The sequence below is a fragment of the Ovis aries genome, chromosome 16 (assembly GCF_016772045.2).
Source record: "Ovis aries strain OAR_USU_Benz2616 breed Rambouillet chromosome 16, ARS-UI_Ramb_v3.0, whole genome shotgun sequence".
In the NCBI taxonomy this organism is placed as follows: Eukaryota; Metazoa; Chordata; class Mammalia; order Artiodactyla; family Bovidae; genus Ovis; species Ovis aries.
The window spans coordinates 51,525,722-51,549,477 of NC_056069.1; the positions used below are offsets into that span (position 1 = coordinate 51,525,722).

Below are 23,756 nucleotides of genomic sequence, written 5' to 3' on the forward strand. Positions count from 1 at the left end.
TGATGAAACAAGAACTGAATGCAAGCAAAGCCCTTAGGACAATGCCTGGTAAGTTGTTAAATTTCTTTAGATGTTAGCTTTCACTATATGTAAAGTGACATAAATCCAGTTCTGCTCAAGACAGGACTATGTTCATTGTTGTCTCCACATAGTTATTAATAGTGCCCTTGTTAACTAAAAAAATGCTCCAGTTTAAACAATAAATTATATAATTATTCTATTTATATATTATTATATAACAATCATTATTTACTCTGTCCTTGAAAACTGTTGAACTCTGCCATCAGCATTGTTTATTCTGTTGAATACTGTACAAAATAGTCTATTTAAAGGCTATTTTGCACAGTGAATAGAACAGAAATATGCAGTTCAATTTCCTAGTGATATGGAGCAGAGAGGTTTTGACATGGTAGAAGGAGCCCTAAACTGGCAGTTAAGAAAAATGTCTAAAATATGTTTTGAAGGATGTTATTTTTATTTCTAATCTCAAATACTAATATGGTTAAAATGCTGTGAGGCTCAGTTTTCTGAGTTCCAAAAAGACAAAATTGGGCTAGAAAATTTATAAAGATCTCTCAGTGACTTTGAGGTTGTATATAGATTTAGCTACTAATATTGCCATTAGAAATCAGAGGAAACAGGGAACAAATTGCCAACATCTGTTGCGTCATAGAAAATGCTAGAGAATTCCAATGAAACATCTACTTCTGCTTCATTGACTGTGCTAAAATCTTTGTGTGGATCACAACAAACTGGGGAAAATTCTTCAAGAGATGGGAATACCAGATCACCTTACCTGCCTCCTGAGAGACCTGTATGCAGATCAAGAAGCAACAAATGGAACCAGACATGGAAAAATGGACTGGTTCCAAATTGGGAAAGAAGTACCTCAAGGTTATATATTGTCACCCTGCTTATTTAACTTAAATGCTGAGTACATCATGCAAGATGGCACGTGGGATGAAGCACAAGCTGGAATCAAGATTGCCAGGAGAAATATCAATAACCTCATATACACAGTTGATACCACCCTTATGATAGAAAGTGAAGAGGCACTAAAGAACCTCTTGATGAAGGTGAAATAGGAAAGAGAAAAAGCAGGCTTAAAACTCAACATTCAGAAAACTAAGATCATGGCATCTGGTCCCATCACTTCATGACAAATAGATGGGGAAACAGTGGAAACAGTGGCAGACTTTATTTTGGGGGGGGCTCCAAAATCACTGCAGATGGTGACTGCAGTGATGAAATTAAGATGCTTGCTCCTTGGAAGTAAAGGTATTACAAACCTAGACAGGGTATTAAAAATCAGAAACATCACTTGGCTGACAAACGTCTCAATGTTCAAACCTATGGATTTTCCAGTAGTCATGTATGGATGTGAGACTTGGACCATAAGTAAGACTGAATGCTGAAGAATTGATGCTTTTGAACTGTAGTGTTGAAGACTCTTGAGAGTCCTTTGGATTGTAAGGATATCAAACCCATCAATCCTAAAGGAAAACAATCCAGAATATTCATTAGAAGGACTGATTCTGAAACTGAAGCTCCAATACTCTGGTCACCTGATGCGAAGAACTGACTCATTGGAAAAGACCCTGATTCTGGAAAAGACTGAAGGCAGGAGAAGAAGGGGATGACAGAGGATGAGATGTTTGGATGTCATTGCCAACTCAATGGACTGGAGTTTGAGCAAGCTCTAGGAGTTGGTAATGGACAGGGAAGCCTTATGTGCTGCAGTCCATGGAGTTGCAAACAGTTGGACATGACTGAGTGACTGAACAACAACAAATTAATACAGATATATAGATACAAATATAGATACAGTTATGAATAAAAATGGATATGGGCCATAGCCTTAAACTTTCATGCTTTATAACTAAAGTATTTTCAGGGTTGGATTTATGAGCTTTTGATCCATGCCTTTGCACAGAGCCCTGTGCTAGAAAGGCCCACTTTGGTAAAATTCTTTCCTGTCATCATCATGAAGTTTTTGATAATTTTGAATAAGGTGTCCCACATTTTAAATTTGTACTAGACCTTCAAATTATATAACTGATCCTGTTGATTTGTAGATGAAACTCCTCTCTAGAAAACTATCACTCTAATCATGTAGTGGTTAAAAAATAATTCCTGGTGTTCCATATAAATTCTAATCATTTTATACAGCAGCACCTGCAATATTGGCTCCCATTTTCTATTTCTTTAACAGTGTCCATTCTTTACAAATATAGCACAGTCCATTCTTGAGTTTATACACTAGTGAATCAAATGGTAAAAAAAGTAATAGTAATGTAGAATGCCAGCCTGTAATTATAAAGCAAGTGTACTTCCCCAAATGATCCTTTCCTCTACTGGCATTAGTTAGAGTGTTTTGGTTAAGTCAAAACTTTAATTGATTAAAACATAGCTTTATATTTTAATTTCTATCCACCAATATTAGTGAGAAGTACCACACATTCACAATTACTATCTGGAAAATTAAAGTCAGCCTTGAAATGAAACTATATGTCAGCAGTTTGTTACATGCAAGAATAAATGCCATGTAAATATACCTACCTAATTTTTTTACTGGAAGTTTTTAAAAAACTAACTCTAAATAGAAAAAAAAAATGTATTTACATACAGAAGTGTATGGATTCTCTCTGCCCTGCACATATATTGTTCACACTAGTCAATTATTGGGGGTTCCCAGGTGGCACTAGTGGTAAAGAACCCACCTGCCAAAGCAGAAGATTCAAGAGACATGGGTTCAATCCCTGGATCAGGAAGATCCTCTGAAGGAGGGCATGGTAACCCACTCCAGTATTCTTGCTTGGAGAATCCTGTGGACAGAGGAGTCTGATGGGCTACAGTCCATAGGGTTGCGAAGAGTTGGACATGACTGAAGCAGCTTAGCATGCATGCAGTCAATACCAGCTTACTGCAGAGTTGTCTGGGGCTTTGACACTATTTGGAGATTAAATATTGGGATTTTATATTGCCATTACCCTTGTGTTTTTTCAGCCTTGTGAAGCAACTCACAAAATTAGACTGTATTTAGTATTCCAAAGAAAATGAAGTATATTGCTAGTATTAGGATGTAAAAGGTTTTAAAGTTTTGAAAATATGCATATGTGTATGTGTGCACATATATACATATTATACATTATTATTTACATTTATATGGATACATATAGTATTCATCATGTAGTCATATATGGATATGAGTGTTGGACTATAATGAAAGCTGAGTGCTGAACAATTGATGCTTTTGAACTGTGGTGTTGGAGAAGACTCTTGAGAGTCCCTTGAACTGCAAGGAGATCGAACCAGTCCATCCTAAAGGAAATCAGTCCTGAATGTTCATTGGAAGGACTAATGCTGAAGCTGAAGCTCCAATACTCTGGTCACCTAATGCAAAGAGCTGACTCATTTGAAAAGACCCTGATGCTGGGAAAGATTGAAGGCAGGAGGAGAAGGAGATGACAGAGGATGAAATGGTTGGATGAAATCACTGACTCAATGGACATGAGTTTGAGTAAACAGGGAAGTCTGGTGTGCTGCAGTCAATGGGGTCGCAGAGTCGGACACAACTGAGCCACTGAAGTGGATACATATAGTCTCAAATGTTTCTTACTGTTAAGTTAAAATATAAGAAAATTGATAAAACATGAATTATATGAAGTTTAAAATATAAGAACCTAGGCAGAGGTTCAGAAAACCTAGATCTGGATTACCTATTTCTTTAAAACTATATTTTCAACTGTGTTAACTTCTTATTAGTCTCTTATACTGGCTGTTTAACATACTGCCAAAACTTAGTGTGTTTAAACAATAAAAATGTATTATCTGGTAGTACTCAAAGTAAAAAGTCCAACAGGAACTTTTGGGTTAAAATAAAGAGCTGCATTGCTTTCAGAGATTCTAGAAGAGAATTAATTTATTTGCCTTTTCTCCCTTCCAGAGACCACCTGCATTCCTTGTTTATCGCCCATTTCATTTTAGAATCACACCACCTCAGCCCCTGCTTCAAGTTTTCTCATCTCTGTCACTCTAACTCTTCTCTTTACTCACATAAAGACTCCTGTGTTTACATTGGCCACACTCAGATAACCCAGATTCCTCTTCATATCCCAGGATCCTTGGATAGTTACATCTTCAGTGCCCCTTTTGCTGTGTTAGGTAATATAGTAAGAGGTTCCAGTGGTAAGGCTCTGGACACTTCTGAGAGCCACTATTCTGTCTATCACAATAGACAATCTTCACTTTTCAATTTTGAAAATACAATGCTCTTCTAAACCACAGCGAAGCTAGATTAGAAATGAAACCAGCCACACCATTCTCCATATTGAAACTTGAGAATAATGCTACATCTCTTGTAGAGACTTTCCACTGTGAGCTTTGTCTCTTCATGTCTCTCTTACTTTCAAGTCAAAGAATACCAGCCAATTTGCCAAAAATATAGTTTAAAAGTTTTTAACACAAAGAATCCTTAGATTTCAACTACCTCTAAGTACACACTCACTAATTTAAGCTTGATTTAGTGGAACAGACTTTGAGTCTCATTTCTTAATGGGAATGATCAGTCACATTTTTCAAGTTTAGTTTCTGGCACAAATTGACAAATTATTCATAATGGGAAACATCTGGACTCAACATTTTTTTAAAAAGAAATTTTCATATAATGAAAAATGAATGTATTAAGTATGAGCTCTTTAAATGACTCATTATCTTAATTTATATATTTTCATAAATGTCAAACAAACTTCAGAAACTATTTCTTGTTCCAAATATTGTCAAGCAAGGTGCATTTCCTTTTGATGCTTAGATGGCTGGGTTATTTCACATTTTTTTCTTAGGGATTATGTTGCTATCCTAAAGCTAGCCTTTGGCTGGAGTCAGCTGCCTACAAAATTTTACCTACAAATAGTCATAGAATGATACTGTAAATTACTGTTGCTTCTGGTAACTGAAATGACCTGCAGCTAGCTTGCAGGCAGCAGTGACTATTAAAATGAGTACTAAAGTTCATTTCAGAACTTTAGTTCATTTGGAAGTGAAGGAAAATCCATAACTGTGAAGTCCGTGACTCTCACTAACATAAAAGATTTCAATTACAAACACAGGCTTATGGATAGTTTACAGACAATACTGTAATTTATGTTATAAGCTTAGATGGATGATATATTTTTATTTAGCATGTGTACATAATGAAATGATTTTTTCAGTATTTTATGTTATATATATATTTAAATTTTTTTAATCTTAGATATTTTAAATCATTAGGAAAAAGGAGAAATGCAACCTCATTAGGTAAAAACTGGTAAGGCAAACTAAAAACTAAATAAATTTTCAAAGTTCTTTAAATTCAATAGGGAATAGATATTCAGGCTTTCAGAGTTAAAAGCACCAATGCAATTTTTGCCTTAAATATGGTTATCTATGCGGTGACTAGTGCATATTTTTATATAACTTCCTTTGAGCATTTTAGTAATTGAAGTCCATTTTTGTTGTTCACTCCTAAGTCATGTCTGACTTTTTGTGACCCTGTGGACTGCAACAGTCCAGGCTTCCTTGTCCCTAAGGTGCACTATTATGAAGTAACTACTAATGATCTAAAATTGATTTTCTTTCATGATAAATGCAAAATGCCTTATTTTAAAGAAGGAAACAATGAGAAGAAAAATAAAATTAAGTATTTTATTGAATAAAAGACTAGGAAATATGTTAAATTTTATTGTGACTCTACTGTATATGAAAGTCTGTTGAAATATATATTTTGTGGAAGTTTCTATTAAGCCCTAATCAAATATTTGTGTATATTGGCTTCTCGGCATTTAAAAAATATGATTATCATTTATGTTTAAGGAGAGTTAAACATTTATATAAAAATACAAAGTGTGGCAAATTTTTCCTATTCTTCCTGTACTATAGTTTATTTTTCTATAATTTTACACCTGTACAAAATATAGTTTGATTATATATATACCATTGATAATTTTAATACAGCTTTTAATAAGGTATATGTATTATTTGCACAGTTTTTTTCATTGTCAGTAGATGTGCAGCTAACTCATTTTTAAAGGCCTGCATATTTTTCTATAACCAAAAAAATGCAAAGTTGCTTAGTGGTGTCTGACTCTTTACAATCCCATAAACTGGGGCTTGCCAGGCTACTCTGTCCATGGAATTATCCAGGCAAAAATACTGGAGTGGGCAGCCATTCCCTTCTCCAGGGTATCTTCGCAACCCAGGGATTGAACCCAGGTCTCCTGCATTGTAGGTGGATTCTTAACCCCTGAGCCACATGGGAAGCCTATCCCAGGTGGGATAGCAAAAAATAATTTCCTTCCAGGTTTCATGATTATGACTAGTGTTTCAGTGAACAGTTTTCAACATACACCTTTGGGTTCATGTAAGAACAAATTGGAAAATTCTGAAAGAGATGGGAATACCAGACCACCTGTCCCTTGAGAAATCTGTATGTAGGTCAAGAAACAACAGCTAGAACTGGACATGGAACAACAGACTTGTTCCAAAAAGGAAAAGGCGTACACCAAGGCTGTATATTGTCACCCTGCTTATTCAACTTATATGCAGAGTACATCATGAGAAATGCTGGGCTGGAAGAAGCACAAGCTGGAATCAAGATTGCTGGGAGAAATATCAATAACCACAGATATGCAGATGACACCACCCTTATGGCAGAAAGCAAAGAAAAACTAAAGAGCCTCTTGATGAAAGTGAAAGAGGAGAGTGAAAAAGTTGTCTTAAAGCTCAACGTTCAGAAAACTAAGATCATGGCATCTAGTCCAATCACTTCATGACAAATAGATGGGGAAAAAATGGAAACAGTGACAGACTTTATTTTGGGGGGGCTCCAAAATCATTGCAGATGGTGACTGCAACTGTGAAATAAAAAGATGCTTACTCTTTGGAAGGAAAGTTATGACCAACCTAGACAGCACATTAAAAAGCAGAGACATTATTTTGCCCACAAAGGTCCATCTAGTCAAGGCTATGGCTTTTCCAGTGGTCATGTATGGATGTGAGAGTTGGACTGTAAAGAATGCTGAGTGCCAAATAATTGATGCTTTGAACTGTGGTATTGGAGAAGACTTTTGAGAGTCCCTTGGACTGCAAGGAGATCCAACCAGTCCATCCTAAAGGAGATCAGTCCTGGGCCTTCATTGGAAGGACTGATGCTGAAGCTGAAACTCCAATACTTTGCCACCTGATGCGAAGAGCTGACTCACTTGAAAAGACCCTCATGCTGGGAAAGACTGAAGGCAGGAGAAGAAGGGGACGACAGAGGATGAGATGGTTGGATGGTATCACCGACTCAATGGACATGAGTTTGGGTAAACTTCGGGAGTTGGTAATGGACAGGGCGGCCTGGCGTGTTGCAGTCCATGGGGTCACAAAGAGTTGGACATGACTGAGCGACTGAACTGAACTGAAGGGAAGAACAAAAGTATTTCTGAATTCACCTGAAAGCGTAATAGTTAGATTGCAGTGAATGTACATTTTCAACCAGGTGTACATTTTAAAAGCAATGAAATTTTCTATGAGTATTTACTCACTTGGTTTCTTCCCATTTAAATCTGGTGGAAGAAGTGAAGGAAGTAGAGAAAAGAAAGAAAAGAAGAGGTCTACTTTCTGGGATGATGGGAAGAGACTTGTGAGAAGAAAGAGAGTAAGAGGGGGGAAAGTAAAATTGGAGGAAAAGTGTAGTTAGCCATAGCTAAAGTTCCTGACGTCAAATTTTGAACCGATAATTTCCTGCTTGAAACAACACTTCTCATTTTCAGAGTAAAACTCCTTTTCCCATCATATAAGACCATCAGTTGACTCACAGAACTTCTGCTGTTCTATTATAGGGCCCTGTTGTGCATCTTCATCATTCCCCTGAGCTCTTGGGAGCCCGGAAACTCCCGTACTGCCATCTTGCTGACGTCACTCTCCCCGACTGCTTAAATCCTACATGGCTATGATTTAATTTTCTTTGCTAAACCGATTCATTTCTTCTCTATACCAGTTGATTACTATAATTTCTTCGGAACTCTATAGAAGTTATCCTCTTTGCTAAGATTGACGTCTGGGAGGGATTGGGGGCAGGAGGAGAAGGGGATGACCGAGGATGAGATGGCTGGACGGCATCACTGACTCGATGGATGTGAGTCTGAGTGAACTCCGGGAGTTGGTAATGGCCAGGGAGGCCTGGCGTGCTGCGACTCATGGGGTCACAAAGAGTCGGACACAACTGAGAGAATGAACTGAAGATTGACGTCAACATAAAGCAGATTTTACATAACTAACTTTTCCTCTCTTATCCCTTTGCAACTATCATACCTCTACTACAGAACTTACTAGACTTTGCAGATATTTTCGTTTAAGTGGTCGCATCCTTTAAGCGTCTTAAGAACATAAACTCTACATTCATTTTTGTTTGCTTATCACATAGCACATTGGCTGAGGCAAGATATATTTTTAATATGTCTATTAAACAAATAAGCATATAAGAAATTAGATGAATGAATGAATGAAAGGACCTAGGAAGTGGAAGACAGACTTATGACTGTTTAAACATTTCTTCTCAATTAATTTAGAAATATGAGAAAAAAAGTCAAGGGGAGCAATATTATCATTTCATTTATAGAAACACATTAGTTTGATCAAGAACTTATCCTCCTTCTTTACCTTTTCAGATTTGAAAATCTTAAAAGTTTGCTAATGTCTGTGTAACCATGACTGAACTGAATAAGAATTTTTAGCAACCTATCATATTTTAAATGTGGAACATTATAGAAAGTGAAAACAAGTATATAAAATTATCCCATGATCCCATCACTAAGAAATACTGTAAGCTTTTAATTTAGCACAATATATGGTAAACTATCTAAACAGAAGTGGAAGAGGTAGAAGTGAAGGAGGAAAAGAAGGAGAAAAATCAGGGCGGGGGGGGGGGTGGGGGGGAGAAGTGAACTGGAGAATAGGAAGAATGGGTGGAAAAAGGGGAAGATACTTTTTTTTTCCTCTCCCACAAACTCCTCCCAGCCCCCAGAAACCACGAATATGCTCATTTGTATAGAGACACACATACACACATATTGTGTCTTTTTGTGCATAAATATGTATGTGTCTCCTTTTCTTATTTTTAGTGGAAGCTTATTTCACATCTTTGTTTATGCAGCAATAGTGTGTCTTGGAAAGCTTTCTCTAAGAGTATGCACTTTTTTTTTTTTTTTTAACTTGAGTAATCTGCTGTGTGGTTACATGGGGCATTAATTAACTCTGGATGAATACTTTGTTCTCATTTTTCTTTTATGATCTTAAATATGATATGTTCTGGAGAAGGGAATGGCAACACACTCCAGTATTCTTGCCTGGAGAATCCAGTGGACAGAGGAGCCTGCCGGGCTTAAGTCCATGGGGTCACAAAGAGTCAGACACGACTGTGTGACCGCCACTTTCCACCACTATGGTATGTTCACATTTTTAATTAGTTTTAATTTATAATAAAATAATTTCACACTTACTTGGAACTTTATGGTGTACAAATAACTGTCATATATTACTTAAATCTTCACATTTGGCCACTGTTATAAATAGAACCTGTATAACCATGGCAGAGAAAAGATGACTGATGCAGTTTTCTGAAAAATATGAATGAATAATTGACTGGTTACAGATTATCCAAAGGAAGAAATTGAGACTCAGCAAATGCTATCAGTTGTCATGTTCAAAGAAGATATTGAGGCGTAAAATACAGGGTAGAATTTGTTCCTTTGGACTCTATTTATTGACCAATATTGTTATCCTGAGAATTTATGAATTGAACCATGTAGGTTAGATGCATCTTGATTACCTTATCAAAGGAACTGATATTATATAATATTTGATGAAAACATTTTATATCCATCAACATAATATATGAACTCTGTTTAAATATAGAGCACACTCTGAATAGCAGTGAGGCTAAATATGAGGTAACTTTTTGAGAAGCAAACTATACTCAGGCAACCCCTGTATTTGTTACAGTAGTAACCTGTATTAAGGTGATACTGTTATTATTAATTAAAATAATTTAAACAATAATTAATAAAATTTTCTTATACGATAGAAATTATTTATTTTCTCCCAGCATGAACTCTGAGGATTACAGATCAAACGAGAAGATTAAATATTAAAAAAAAAAGATTACCTCTTGTTCCTCCTCCAAATAGCTGAATATGAAAGCATCTTTTAATGGATATTATACTTTCTGACAAAAGTAGTTCCTCTATGACTAATATGATCAAGTTACTCTGTGAAATGTACCAGTTTAAATGCATATCATTTTGATGATTGCATATAATTTTGGTGAAGTGTGTGTGTGTGTGTGTGCATGTGTCTGTGTACTCTAATATGAAACTCTTAAGTTTGTAAGAACTGAACTTAAAAAAGTTGAGCTGAAATAATGTTTTCCAATGAAAAACACCCCATGATACAATTTGCTGTAGCAGTCCTTTTGTCAAATAAATCTCATGGCTGGGCCTCGAATCCACAGATAGTAAAAAGATTTAGTGACTGCATCATGCTTTCTGTTAGTTTTATCTTCTATCTGATTACAAAAGTTTCTCATGGCAGTACACTGCCATGTTTGAGTTCAGTGAATAAATGTGTAATGAATTGTTCCTGCTTTACTATTATTCTCCCACCTCCTTTATCCAACGACTGCTATATATAAACTGCTCTTCTCTATGTCTATGCTTGAGTCCATTATCATGGCCTATTCTAGTGTCAGTATCTCCTACCATTTAATTTATATGTATAGAGCAACCTCCTGTTTCTCCTCATGTTTCTGTTACTAGTACTACCGGTACTAGTCTGTTGCTTGTTTCGTTATTAACAATCTCTAGTAAAAAGGGATTCTCCCCCACCAAGGTATTAAATGCTGTAGATTATATAATTCATTTTTCAGCTGTTCTTAAACAACCCTCCTCCCACTTTACAAGATTTTTGATATGCCCAGTTAATCTTACCTTAATTATTTAAAAGTGTTATTTGTTATCAGCTCGATTCACTTGAGGTGTATTTTGGAATACTAAAAAATGTCACCAATGTTCTGCCCTGTTCCCAGTTAGAACTCTGTCTTTGAAGCCTGGTGTGGTTTTCATTTTAGTAAAACATAAGGCTCAGGAGATTACACAGGTTATTGGTCTCATATTTAATTCTGGCTTATAAAAATACAAATAATTGATGCTCAAAGTAATAAAATTAATAGCACAAATAAAGTGACATTCAAATAATAGTTGTAAACGGGGATACATACTATGCTGTTTCATCTACTTCAGTTTTAAATTGTCTTGGTGATTATGATCTACATATTAAACTTATGTATGGCAAGAGAATACCTTCCACTTGTTTACATTAGATACTCTACCTAATGAATACTGATGATGGTCTCCTAATCTTGAATGCACGTTTTTCATTTTTTTCCATAAAGTCAAAAAATGTGCTGGCAATATATTACATATAATGAATGATACAAAATTATGAGTCTTGTTGCATAGGTTTTTTAAGCCACATTATTAATCTGAGATTCAAAAAGAAATAGAAAAAAATCATGAAATGATAGGAGAGAATGCTCATATTTGATAAGAACTTGTGTGTGACTTTGTCCAGTATTGCAACATTTAATAGTCTTTCTCTTTTACTTTTTATTTGGAAGAATATACAATTACATTTTGGTAGCAGATGGTGCAGTGAAAACATGCAACCAGAAACCACAATTTCTAGATTTTTAAAATGTTATTAGTTCACAGTTCCTTTGAGAGGGCTGAATATTTTTTACTCAAAAACAGCAATTATAATTTTGGAATTAATAGTAGTAATAATATACTCACCTAAACATGCAAAAGTGTCTCTTTTTCTAAGATGGAATTGTAATTTCTTTCCTAGGGAAGAAAATGGAGACAATGAAACAGTTTGTTACCAATTTGACTAATTAATGAAAAATTATTAAGACTAAATTTTTCTAGGTTTGGAAGTATCTACACCATTTTTATTATGCATCAATATAAATTCCTATGTGCTCATGTAGTTTTGATGATGAAAATATTTGAGAACAATATAAGATATTCTTAATTCTTAATACTGCAAATAAAAGCAATTATCTTATTATGATAAAAGCAAAATGACTTATTTTTGTGTTACCATATTGTACCATTTGTATATAGTATACTAGTGTTCTTTTGTGAAACTCAACCTGGTGATAGAGAATGGACATCAATACAACTAGTATAAAGGCAGTGACTCCAAAATTGAAGCGTTATTTATTTTTTTTCATCAGTCTCTGGATGTGCATTTCAAATGTTGTTCATTTGTGCTATTAGAGCATTCTTTTGATTTGGAAAATTTCTATGACACCTTGATGTCTAAATTATTGTGATGGGTAAATAATTTTTTTATTAAATTGATAAAACAGGAAATTTTTAATTTTATTTCTTCTTAAGGCCATTGTTAGTAGACCAAGACAATTTTTGAGGCTAGAATTCTGACCATCATTGGTCAAATTATTTGGTAACCTAAATATTAATAGCAACTTGTTTGGAAATGACACACTATTATATTCGGCTGATGCATGTTGATGTATGGCAGAAACTAACACAATATTATAAAGCAATTATCCTCCAATTAAAAAGAAAAAAAGATGACTTTAAAACTGGAAAACAATTTAAACCACAATGTAACAAGGAGTTTGTGCAAGAGTCTCATATGAATAGCTTCTCTTTTTCTTATTTTATTTACTAGCCTAAATGCCAGCTGGTGTTTAGCTTCCCTGGTGGCTCAGACAGTAAAGAATCTGCCTGCAATTCATGCAGGAGACCTGGGTTCAATCCCTGGTTCTGGAAGAGCTCCTGGAGGAGGACATGGCTACCCACATCAGTATTCTTGCCTGGAAAATCCCAAGGGCAGAGGAGTCTAGCGAGCTACAGTCCACGCTGTCGCACATAGTCGGAAACTACTGACCAACTGACACTTTCATTATACACTGAAGAAACAAGTGGCATTTTGCTTTATTCAGGAATAATAATGTACAAGTGCAGCGATTAGTGAATATTTCTTTTGTTCATTGATCCATAAGTTCATGCAACCTTAACTCCTAGCCCTCTGGGATGTGAACTGCTGCTGATGTTAAGTTCATTTTCAAATTACTTCTTTAAAAGCCTATTCTAGGTAGTTTCTAATTAGACACTCCCAGATGGTATGAATCAAGCAGCTGTAGTCCCAGCTGGGAACAAGTGTGAAGGAAATGCTCATCGTTTTATTCTTTTCTTAGCTTTTTTTTTTTTTTTTCCCCCCTCTCACAACTTTCAATATTCTCACAGTCTTCACAGGCTTTTGAATACGGTAAATCATTGGATCATATGCTCTGGAATACTAATAAGATATCCTGTTCTAGCAGGAAAAATATAAGGTCTATGCATGTAATGAGACGCTTGGATTTCTGAATGATCAAGCTCAAAGTTCTGTCATAGAAAATATGTCCATTAATTAAAATTACTACCAAGAACACTTAGCACACTTAACAAGATCTTTTGGAGCAAATTAATTGTCCTTGGTGTTCCATGCTATTCCCTCCTTTAAAATCTATTTTAGACCATTGCATATGGAATGTGACTCAATAATCTGCTAGTCTGATTCAGTCTTAATTAAGATATAGTTCGAGTTTTTCATAATAAAAATAAAGTTATTAACTATTAAAATCACAGTTATCAATAACTTTGAGTTCTTCTTACCATTAAATCACACATTATTTCATTAATCATAAGAATTTCATGTAGTACTTACACTATGCTAAATTTTTAGTTTACAAAGAATAAACTTAGAATGGAAGAATTTCCAGTGGTATTCAATAATAATGCTAAAAATAACGGTAAGTTATTATTCTAATAATGATGAACACCATTCATTGAGTGTGTACAAAGAGTTGACTGTATGTAGCTTATACTCAGGACAGTTTTATAATGAATCTTCCAATCTTGGATATTTTGATCTAGGACAAGTGTCAACTAAATGAAATGATGGGAAATAGCTGTAAATCTGCAGTTTCCCTGGTAAACCAGGATGTAGGATCACTGTCATTCCATCCTGCAAAATAACTTTCAAGCTTTGCGCAGTGGCAGTATCGTAGCCAATGAGGTTTATCCGAGGCGCGATTATTGCTAATTGAAAACTTTTCCCAATACCCCGCCATGACGACTTGAAATATAGTCGGCATTGGCAATTTTTGACAGTCTCTACGGAGACTGAATAAAAAACAAAAAAAAAAAACAAAAAAAAACAAAAAACAAAAAACAAAATAACTTTCAAAAAAGGTAATCACTCTCTATATTTTAAATTTGAGAAAATGAAACTTAAGAACTGTTCCTCCACAAACATAACTAGCAAGAAGTCGTGCCAACATGCTGGCATCAGAGTCAAACACTTCGGCTTTGAACTACCCTTCCCACTCAGAATTATTATTCAGTCCCTTTCAAGGTCACTTTTCTTGTGCCAAACACAAGCACTCACTGAAGTCTGTTTTCCTTTCCCCCACTCCATCTAGTAAAACAGTGATCTGAAATGCTATTTCTACTAAATCTAGCCCATGTTTCCTATGTCACTATCCAACAGGATTTCTGATGTTATTAACTTACACCAAAATATCAAGACTTGCATTGTATTGTCCTCAGGAAAACTATTTAGTATTCAAAATGAATGATTCTGGGTAGAATTTCAGACAGTAGTTCGGGCTAAGGGACACATGAAGGCAGTATCATCAGTCATATTGGCTCATGAGGATGTATCCAGATAACAAATCACAATGACCTGAAATTGTTTCGCTTTCCTATCTTTCAAATATACTTTGTTAGTTTGAAAATTCAGTATTTATTAGTTCTGATTGTGAAAGTGATATATGTTTGGATTGGAATATCCACCACAAGAAAAATACTTACTTTAAATCTTTCACTGATCCAGTTAAGCCCAGGTAGGGGAAACAGTACAGCCAAGAAGAGAATGAAAAAAATAGGAATCAATGAGGGACATAATGAGAAAATATATATATATATATATATATAAGAATAAAAGGATGTAATGCCTTGGAATCATTAGTGAACTCTTACAAATCTCTGTCTCACTTTCTCATCATCCCAACCCTTTGAGTTCTCATTAATAGGCTATTTGCTTTCTGGCTAGTTGGAGAATAAGATTGTGTGTTAATCAGTGATAGTTATCATGTATATACTTTTTTCTGTCACATATTTTGCACCTAATTACCATGTCACTACATTCTGAAATGGAAAATATTCTATCTCCATATATCTTAAAAGACTTTTATGACCAGGAAAGAGAGAAAAAATATATAATCAATTGTCACAAGTTAAAACTACTCGATGGACATGAGTTTGATCAAGCTTTGGGAGATGGTGATGGACAGGGAAGACTGGTGTGCTGCAGTCCATGGGGTCGCAAAGAGATGGACTGAGTGACTGAACTGAACTGAAAACTACATTTTGTTTTGTTTACCACAGAGAACATTTTCCCATTTTATAACCACAAAGACAACCACCTGATTTCATATGTTATATATTAAATGGGAAATGAAGATGTAGAAAAACTCCCTACAGCCCAATTTTGATACCCCTGTGGCTTCCCATTTCTCCTTCATTCTGTAGGCATCCTCCCATTATCATAAATCTCCTTATTTGTTCCATCCATCCTGAAAAATCTGTGCAAGGAGAGTGAATTCTGACTTGTCTAATACAATCCATACTATAATTTATGGGTGGGCAAAGAATGAAGGAGGAAAATCAAGAATGACTTCAGAACCAAGAAAAATGTATCTGCTTTGAGACAAGGAACACAAACCTTGAAGGAATAATTTATATAATAATGTTACAAATTGTCCAAAAATGCAAGACAGAGTGCAGATTTTGCCATTTTCTAAATTATCCAAAAGATGTACATTAAAAAGGTAAAATATCCAATGGCATTAACCAGATTGTTAGCAATGAATGAAGGATGCCAAAAGTAAATCTGCAATTAAGAATTAGTATCCATGATATCAAAAAAAGTTACTGACAAAACTAACAAAAACATGAACATACATTTTAAAGGTGAAAGATACAAATGGAAAATAAACTCTCATCCCCTTTTGGCACTGCACTGCCCCCTCACCTCCATCCATCTCCCGTTTGTCCCCCAACTCTGGACACACTTGCTTCTCTTTCTGTCCCCCATCCCTCTCCAACTCTTGCTATGTGTACAAAGTACTCTTTGCAGCATGCAATCTGTTATAAGCAAAATTCTGTTATAAGCAAGAAAGTCCAATCTCTTATCTCTTATTCCCTTAACCTTCTTGCTCTGAATGACACTGGTGTCTTTCCTAAGAACATTTCTTCTCCCCAAATTTTTGACGAGCATTGGATGATTTTTCTTCCCCAGCTTTGTCCTGAGAACTCTGGAGGTGAAAATGAACTTTCTATCCTCCTTATCATTTATGGACCCAACAAGCATTTTCCCTATGATCGTAAAAATGCAACTAACACACTGTTAGTCTCTGTCCAGTACTACCCTCATCGTAATCCTTGGTGATTTCAATAGTTGTAAAGCTGAGGTTTGTGACATTGTAGAGGAGGCAGTGATCAAGACAATCCCCAAGAAAAAGAAATCCAAAAAGGCAAAAAGGTTGTCTAAGGAGGCCTTACAAATAGCTATGAAAAGAAGAGAAGTGAAAGGCAAAGGAGAAAAGGAAAGCTATACCCATTTGAATGCAGAGTTCCAAAGAATAGCATGGAGAGATAAGAAAGCCTTCCTCAGTGATCAGTGCAAAAGAAATAGAGGAAAACAATAGAATAGAAAAGACTAGAAATCACTTCAAGAAAATTAGAGATAGCAAGGAAACATTTCATGCAAAGATGGGCACAATAAAGGACATAAATGGTAGGGACCTAACAGAAGTAGAAGATCTTAAGAAGAAGTGGCAAGAATACACAAAAGAACTATACATAAAAGATCTTCATGACCCAGATAATCACAAGGGTGAGTATCAAAGGTGTCTCACCTAGAGCCAGACATCCTGGCATGTGAAGTCAAGTGGGCCTTAGGAAGCATCACTATGAACAAAGCTAGTGCAGGTGATGGAATTCCAGTGGAGCTATTTCAAATCCTAAAAGATGATGCTGTGAAAGTGTTGCATGCAATATGCCAGCAAAATTGGAAAGCTCATCAGTGGCCACTGGAGTGGAAAAGGTCAGTTTTCATTCCAATCCCAAATAAAGGCAATGCCAAAAAATGACCAAAGTACCTCACAATTCTACTCATCTCACATGCTAGCAAAGTAATGCTCCAAATACTCCAAGCCAGGCTTCAACTGTACATAAACTGTGAACTTCCAGATGCTCAAGCTGAATTTAGAAAAGGCAGATGGACTGGAGATCAAACTGTTGGATCATCGAAAAAGCAAGAGAGTTCCAGAAAAACATTTACCTCTGCTTTATTGACTATGCCAAAGCCTTTGACTGTGCGGATCACAACAAACTGTGGAAAATTTGTAAAGAGATGGAATACCTGACTTGCCTCCTGAGAAATCTGTATGCAGGTCAGGAAGCAACAGTTAGAACTGGACATGGAACAACAGACTGGTTCCAAATAGGAAAAGGAGTATGTCAAGGTGGTATATTGTCTTATTTAACTTATATGGAGAGTACATCATGAGAAATGCTCGGCTGGATGAAGCAGAAGCTGGAATCAAGATTGCCGGGAGAAATATCAATAACCTCAGATATGCTGATGACACCACACTTGTGGCAGAAAGCAAAGAAGAACTAAAGAGGCTCTTGATGAAAGTGAAAGAGGAGAGTGAAAATGTTGGCTTTAAAACTCAACATTCAGAAAACTAAGATCATGGCATCTGGTCCCATCACTTCATGGCAGATAGATGGGGAAACATGAAAACAGAAACTTTATTTTGGGGGCTCCCAAATCACTGCAGATGGTGATTGCAGCCATGAAATTAAAAGAAGCTTGCTCCTTGGAAGAAAAGCTATGACCAACCTGGATAGCATATTTAAAAGCAGAGACAATACTTTGCCAACAAAGGTCCATCTAGTCAAAGCTATGGTTTTTCCAGTAATCATGTATGGATGTGAGAGTAGGACTATAAAGAAAGCTGAGCACCAAAGAATTTATGCTTTTGAACTATGATGTTGGAGAAGACTCTTGCGAGTCCCTTGGATAGCATGAAGATCCAATCAGTCCATCCTAAAGAAAATCAGTCCTGAATATTCATTGGAAGGACTGATACTGAAACTCCAGTACTTTGGCCACCTGATGTGAAGAACTGACTCATTTGAAAAGACCCTGATGCTGGGAATATTGAAGGGAGGAGGAAAAGGGGATGACAGAGGATGAGATGGTTGGATGGCATCACTGACTCAATGGACATGAGTTTGAGTAAACTCCAGGAGTTGGTGATGGACAGGAAGGCCTGGTGTGGTACAGTCCATGGAGTTGCAAAAGAGTCAGACACAACCGAGTGACTGAACTGAACTGAACTGAACTGAAAGCTGAGAAATGATTATTCTAAATCTCTAGCCTCATTTTCTTATTTCCTTAACTTTCTTTCTTTCTGTCTCTGACACACACACCACCCAACTGCACACACACACACACACATATACACAATGACTTGACATTTAACTACTTTAGCCTCTCACTCTCATGGTTATAGTCAAGTGTTTTTATCATCATGGCATTTTCAATAACTGTGGTCTCCATAACTTTAGTTTCAAGCATGTTGATCCCTAATCACAATCTTTCGCATTCTTTTCCTCTAATAATGCAATTCTAGAAAGTTATCACCTCACTGGAGACTATTATTCATTTATTTTTAATATTGCTTTACATTTAATCTCTCACATGTGTGACTTTCCATTCTTTCTTGCCCATTTTAAATGTTATGGTTGATTGTTACTATCACTGTCTTGAATACAGCTTCAAGGTTTTTTGCCCTGACTTAGTTAAATCCACCTCTATGTTTGCTCCATACCTATCATAATAACAAAGTAATGTGTCTGGAGAATATATAACACAGCCGTGACAACCTGTCTGCCATGACTACAAACTCCAGCTGGCCGCACGTGCCGCTCAGCTGTCCCATGAAATTCCCCTTGTTTGTTCAGTCGGTTACTAGCCGAGAGACTCTTTCTTATTTGTTATTCTGTTTCCACAAGCCTCCAATAATTTCTCCATTGTCTCTCAGCTGATATCCTGGTTCAGTTTTTACTGAGAAATTGCAAGCAGTCAGAAGAGACTATCTTTGCATTACCTCCAGCACTGCCCACACATCTCTGCACATACACGTAGCTTTCACTTCTGCCACTCTGGGTGAAGACCACCTGCTCCACTGACATTATTTTCATTCACTTTTGCTTGTTCAAGGACATCCTACAAGCACAAGCAAGCCGTTTCATTCCTTCCCCTTTCCCATGTTACCAGCAACATCAAATCATGCTTTAGAGCATCAGTTGGCTTATTTAATTGTTTGGATTAATAAAATGCTTTTTGTTATTAGTCCTATCTTCAAAAGTTCATTCAACCTACTTCCCACGCCATAGGACTGGCACATTCACAGATTATAGTTAGTAAGTGGTTAGAATGCCCTCGCCCAAAAGATATAGGTACCTATGAAAAATCACATAAAGAAAAAGAGAATGAGACAGAGAAAGAGCAACAGAGACTGTGGTTTAAAACTGGACTAGCTTTTCCTTGGTTCCGGCCAACACATCGAAGTTCCTTCTAGAAGTAGCCACCAAAGGTGAGGAGATGAGGAAGTTTTTCTTGTCTGCACGAACCTCAATTGCAGAAATAAGCCACATCAACAATTATGTCATTGAGTTGCCTAGAGCAGTACCAAGTAGGGCAGTCTAATTCCCGGGGCAATCTAACACCATTCCAAGGTCAGTGAGCAGGAAGGAAAATTCAACTTGCATTTCTCAGCTATGGTCTGAGCTTCCTGAGATTCCAGAACAAAAATATGCACAACACATCAAAGTGCCTGACATATGATTTTTTTTTTTTTTCAGAAAAAGGTTACCGATCAATCTGAACTTTCAAGCGAGATGAAAGACTCTAACATCTAAAGAAAGATGACAAGATGTGTATTTTCATGACAAAATATAATTTAAAACCTCTTCAGATCCTCCCCCACAAGAGGCCAGAAACTGTTTTTTTTTTCCCACCAAAAGTATATTATTGGAGTCATAATTCACATCCAAGAAAATGGAATAGAAAGTCAGTAGCACTTGACAGTCTCCTTTCAATTGTTCTGGACGTGTTTCCTGACCTGTTTTCACTACAGTCACAGCGCACACTCTGTACACTCACCCTTATTAATTAAACATGAAATATTGAGAAATAATGCCCAGTAATATAAAAAAAAATCCATGATTGCATAGAGGTGACCAAAATGATGCTTGTAGTTCTAGTTCTTACATCTAAATGTAGCTGAAGGGATGTGCACAGAAAAGGCTAATCAAAGGAGAACCAAATTGGTTCCAATGAATAAATTCATGGAACAGTTTCTTATAATTGACAGTATCACTTAATGTGGTGAGAGTAGCTTCTATTAAAATGTAACATATTGCGTTTAGGTTATAATCATACACGGCACATTGTCAAAAGAGAATTCCATGGGTTTTGATGGGGAAATGCTTACAGATAGAATTCAGGAGTCATGCTCAGAGGCGTTCATATCAATACTAGAGACACAAGTCATATCATACTAGTGTTACTGTCAACTGTAATTAGAGGCTTATCTCATTTTCACTTAAATGATAAAGCATCTATTTAGTCAAATGTTTTAGAAAAGACTTGAGAGGCAGTTTTCTTTAGAGCCGCTCTTGCATATTTCATGAATTTTTTTCAATTGTCTTCTTTTTGGAAAGAAAAATGCTGTACAATGCATTGTGATTTGCAAGAAGAGGACAGGTACACTAAGACAATGTGAATGTGGCTTCAGGAACATTCAGGATTTAATGTCCAAGTTTTGGGCTGTAGTCATGCTGTAACCTGGGTTTCTTCTTGGTTTTTAACTTTTCTCTCTTGGTTGTGCTTGTTGTTTACCAGGAAAAGGGATAACCAGATTACTGATCAAATTAAACATATCAAATTGCTTAGGAAGCTCTACATTTGTGTGCACTATTGTATGTGATAGTTCTAATCGATTATCTCAGCCAGAAAAAACCGTTAGTAAACTATGGCCTAGTGAGTAAGAAGTTCTAAATAATATTGTTATTTGTAGCATTGACTGAAAAGCTCAGAGAAGAGACAATGTCCGTAAAATCTAAGTGAAAGGTGACTATATTTGAATAATCGTGAGTGGTTAGTAGTCAAAGCAAAATTTTCACATCAGCCTCAAACTTGTCACATAAAAGAAAACCATAAAGTCCTTGCATTGTCCAATAGTAATACGACTTAAAGGGAGCTATCTTCCCGCTTTGAGAAATAAGCACATGGGAGAGAGAATATAGGTTAAGGACAACAGAGGGACAAATCAAACAATGAAAGTTGTCACTACCAGTTCAAGTTTTGAGACTTGGTAGAAGCTAGCAATATTTTGGCCACCTGATGTGAAGCACTGACTCATGGGAAAAGACCCTGATGTTGGGAAAGATTGAAGGTGGGAGGAGAAGGTGAGGACAGAGGATGAGACGGTTGGATGGCATTACTGATGCAATGGACATGAGTTTGAGTAGGCTCCGGGAGTTGGAGATGGACAGGGAGGCCTGGCGTGCTGCAGTCCATGGGGTTGCAGAGTTGGACACCACTGAGTGAGTGAACAGAACTGAACTGAGAAGCTAGCAAGTGTTGCAGGTAGTAAATGACCAGTTAGCAATGGCATCCCACTCCAGTGTTCTTGCCTGGAGAATCCCAGGGACGTGGGAGCCTGGTAGGCTGCCATCTCTGGGGTCGCACAGAGTCGGACACGACTGAAGTGACTTAGCAGCAGCAGCAGCAGCACTTGAACACAACATCCTCTATTTCATTTCTTCTTACTGTCTTCCTGTTTCTCCCCCAGTTCACAGGAGCAAAGCATATAGTGATTGTAGTTGTACCTTTTAGTTTTCTTATTTGAAACTTTGAATTAGCAATAATAGCATTGTGCGTATTAGCTGCTCAGTCATGTCCAACTCTTTGTGACCCCATGACCTGGGGCCCACCAGGCTCCTCTGTCCATGGAATTTTCCTGGCAAGAATACCAGAATGGGTTGCCATTCCCTTCTCCAGGGGAACCCAGCAATGGCATTAGTGGAGTTATTATAGATTGAGCATTGATTTCTTTAAATGGGAAATGTAAATTAATACAGGGAGGAAGAAGAATGTAGGCTATTTCTTTACTGGCAATTTAAAGCTCTTCACTTCCTCCACTATGAATACAGTACATATCCAATGTATCATAACTGCTTGTAGCATATTTGCATGTTCCAACAGTCAGCCATAAGTCATTAATTCTATAGAAAAGAAATTTACGCTCACCCATATCCATCATTTAAAAAAAAAATACTGACCTAAAACACTACCCAAGACTTACAAATTGTTTCATAGGAAACAAAATAAAACAAACAAACGAAAAACTTTGTGATGGATAAAAATGTATCAAAATCCATAAGACTTAAAAAGATTTCTTTTTGAAGCAGTACCCCAAACTTATAGAAACAAATTAATAGTAAACTTTTTATTTAGTCACTGAATTATGTCAGGCTCAATCCCATGGACAGAGAAGCCCGACAGGCTACAGCCCATGTCCTTGTGTGTGTGTGTGTGTGTGTGTGTGTGTGTGTGTTTAGTCACTAAATGATGGCTGACCCTTGTAGGCTCATGGACTGCAGCCCACCAGTCTCCTCTGTCCATGGGATTTCCCAGGCAAGAATACTGGATACAGGTATTTGCAGGTGGATTTTACTGCTGACCCACCAGGGAAGCAATAGTAAAACCATCAAGTGTTAAAAAGCAAAAGATTTATCCGTTTGGATATTCTAGAAGAATTGCTGTATATTTCCTACAGAATTATTAAAGAAAATAGAAGCAATCTAGCTAATAAAAGACATAGGGAGCATAAGGGAAAATAAAAGTTATTCTCAGGGATGTGAAGAGTTTGAAGGAAGACTACAGTATTTAGCTTTGCTCTAAGAGACAAAACAAGACCTACTAGGAAGAACAGAGGGCATTTCTGCTGAGCAGGAGACGAGAGTTCAATCCCCAAGATAGGAAGACACCCTGGTGAAGGAAATGGCAACCCACTCCATGGACAAAGGATTCTGGAAGGCCACAGTCTAGGGGGTTGCAAAGAGTTGGACATGACTGAGCACAAGTGTGAGGGAGACTAAAGGAAAGCTGGAGGTAGACAGAGCTGAGGGGGTGATGGTGGAATAATCTGGGGTGGTGGCTCAGTTCAGTGTATTTAATAACTATCACTGGGAGGGTTTTAATAAAAGTGAATTACATACTGGTGATATATAAGTGATTTATCTATACATCTTATCTATCTATCTATCTATCTATCTATCTATCTATCTATCTATATATCTACAGAAATGGGGAGGGAGGGAGAAGATTGTTAATGTGTTCACCTATATTCTGGAGACAGTTTCTTAAAGGTCATAGACAAGATGTCCTTGCATTTGGATAGAAATGTGAGATCTGGTTGAATTAGACTATTTGAAATGTCTCTTCCACTTCCCTAA

General features: G+C 36.6%; 1 protein-coding gene and 1 non-coding gene across 4 annotated transcripts in view; both read left to right on the forward strand.

Annotated features, from left to right (window-relative positions):
• The window catches only part of CDH12 (cadherin 12), a 1,192,649-nt gene that overhangs the window by 995,927 nt on the left and 172,966 nt on the right, over nucleotides 1-23,756 (forward strand). The window lies entirely within an intron of this gene.
• On the forward strand, nucleotides 14,136-14,276 carry LOC114118780 (U4 spliceosomal RNA). The gene has a single exon (XR_003591944.1). It is a non-coding gene; the product is annotated as a U4 spliceosomal RNA (small nuclear RNA).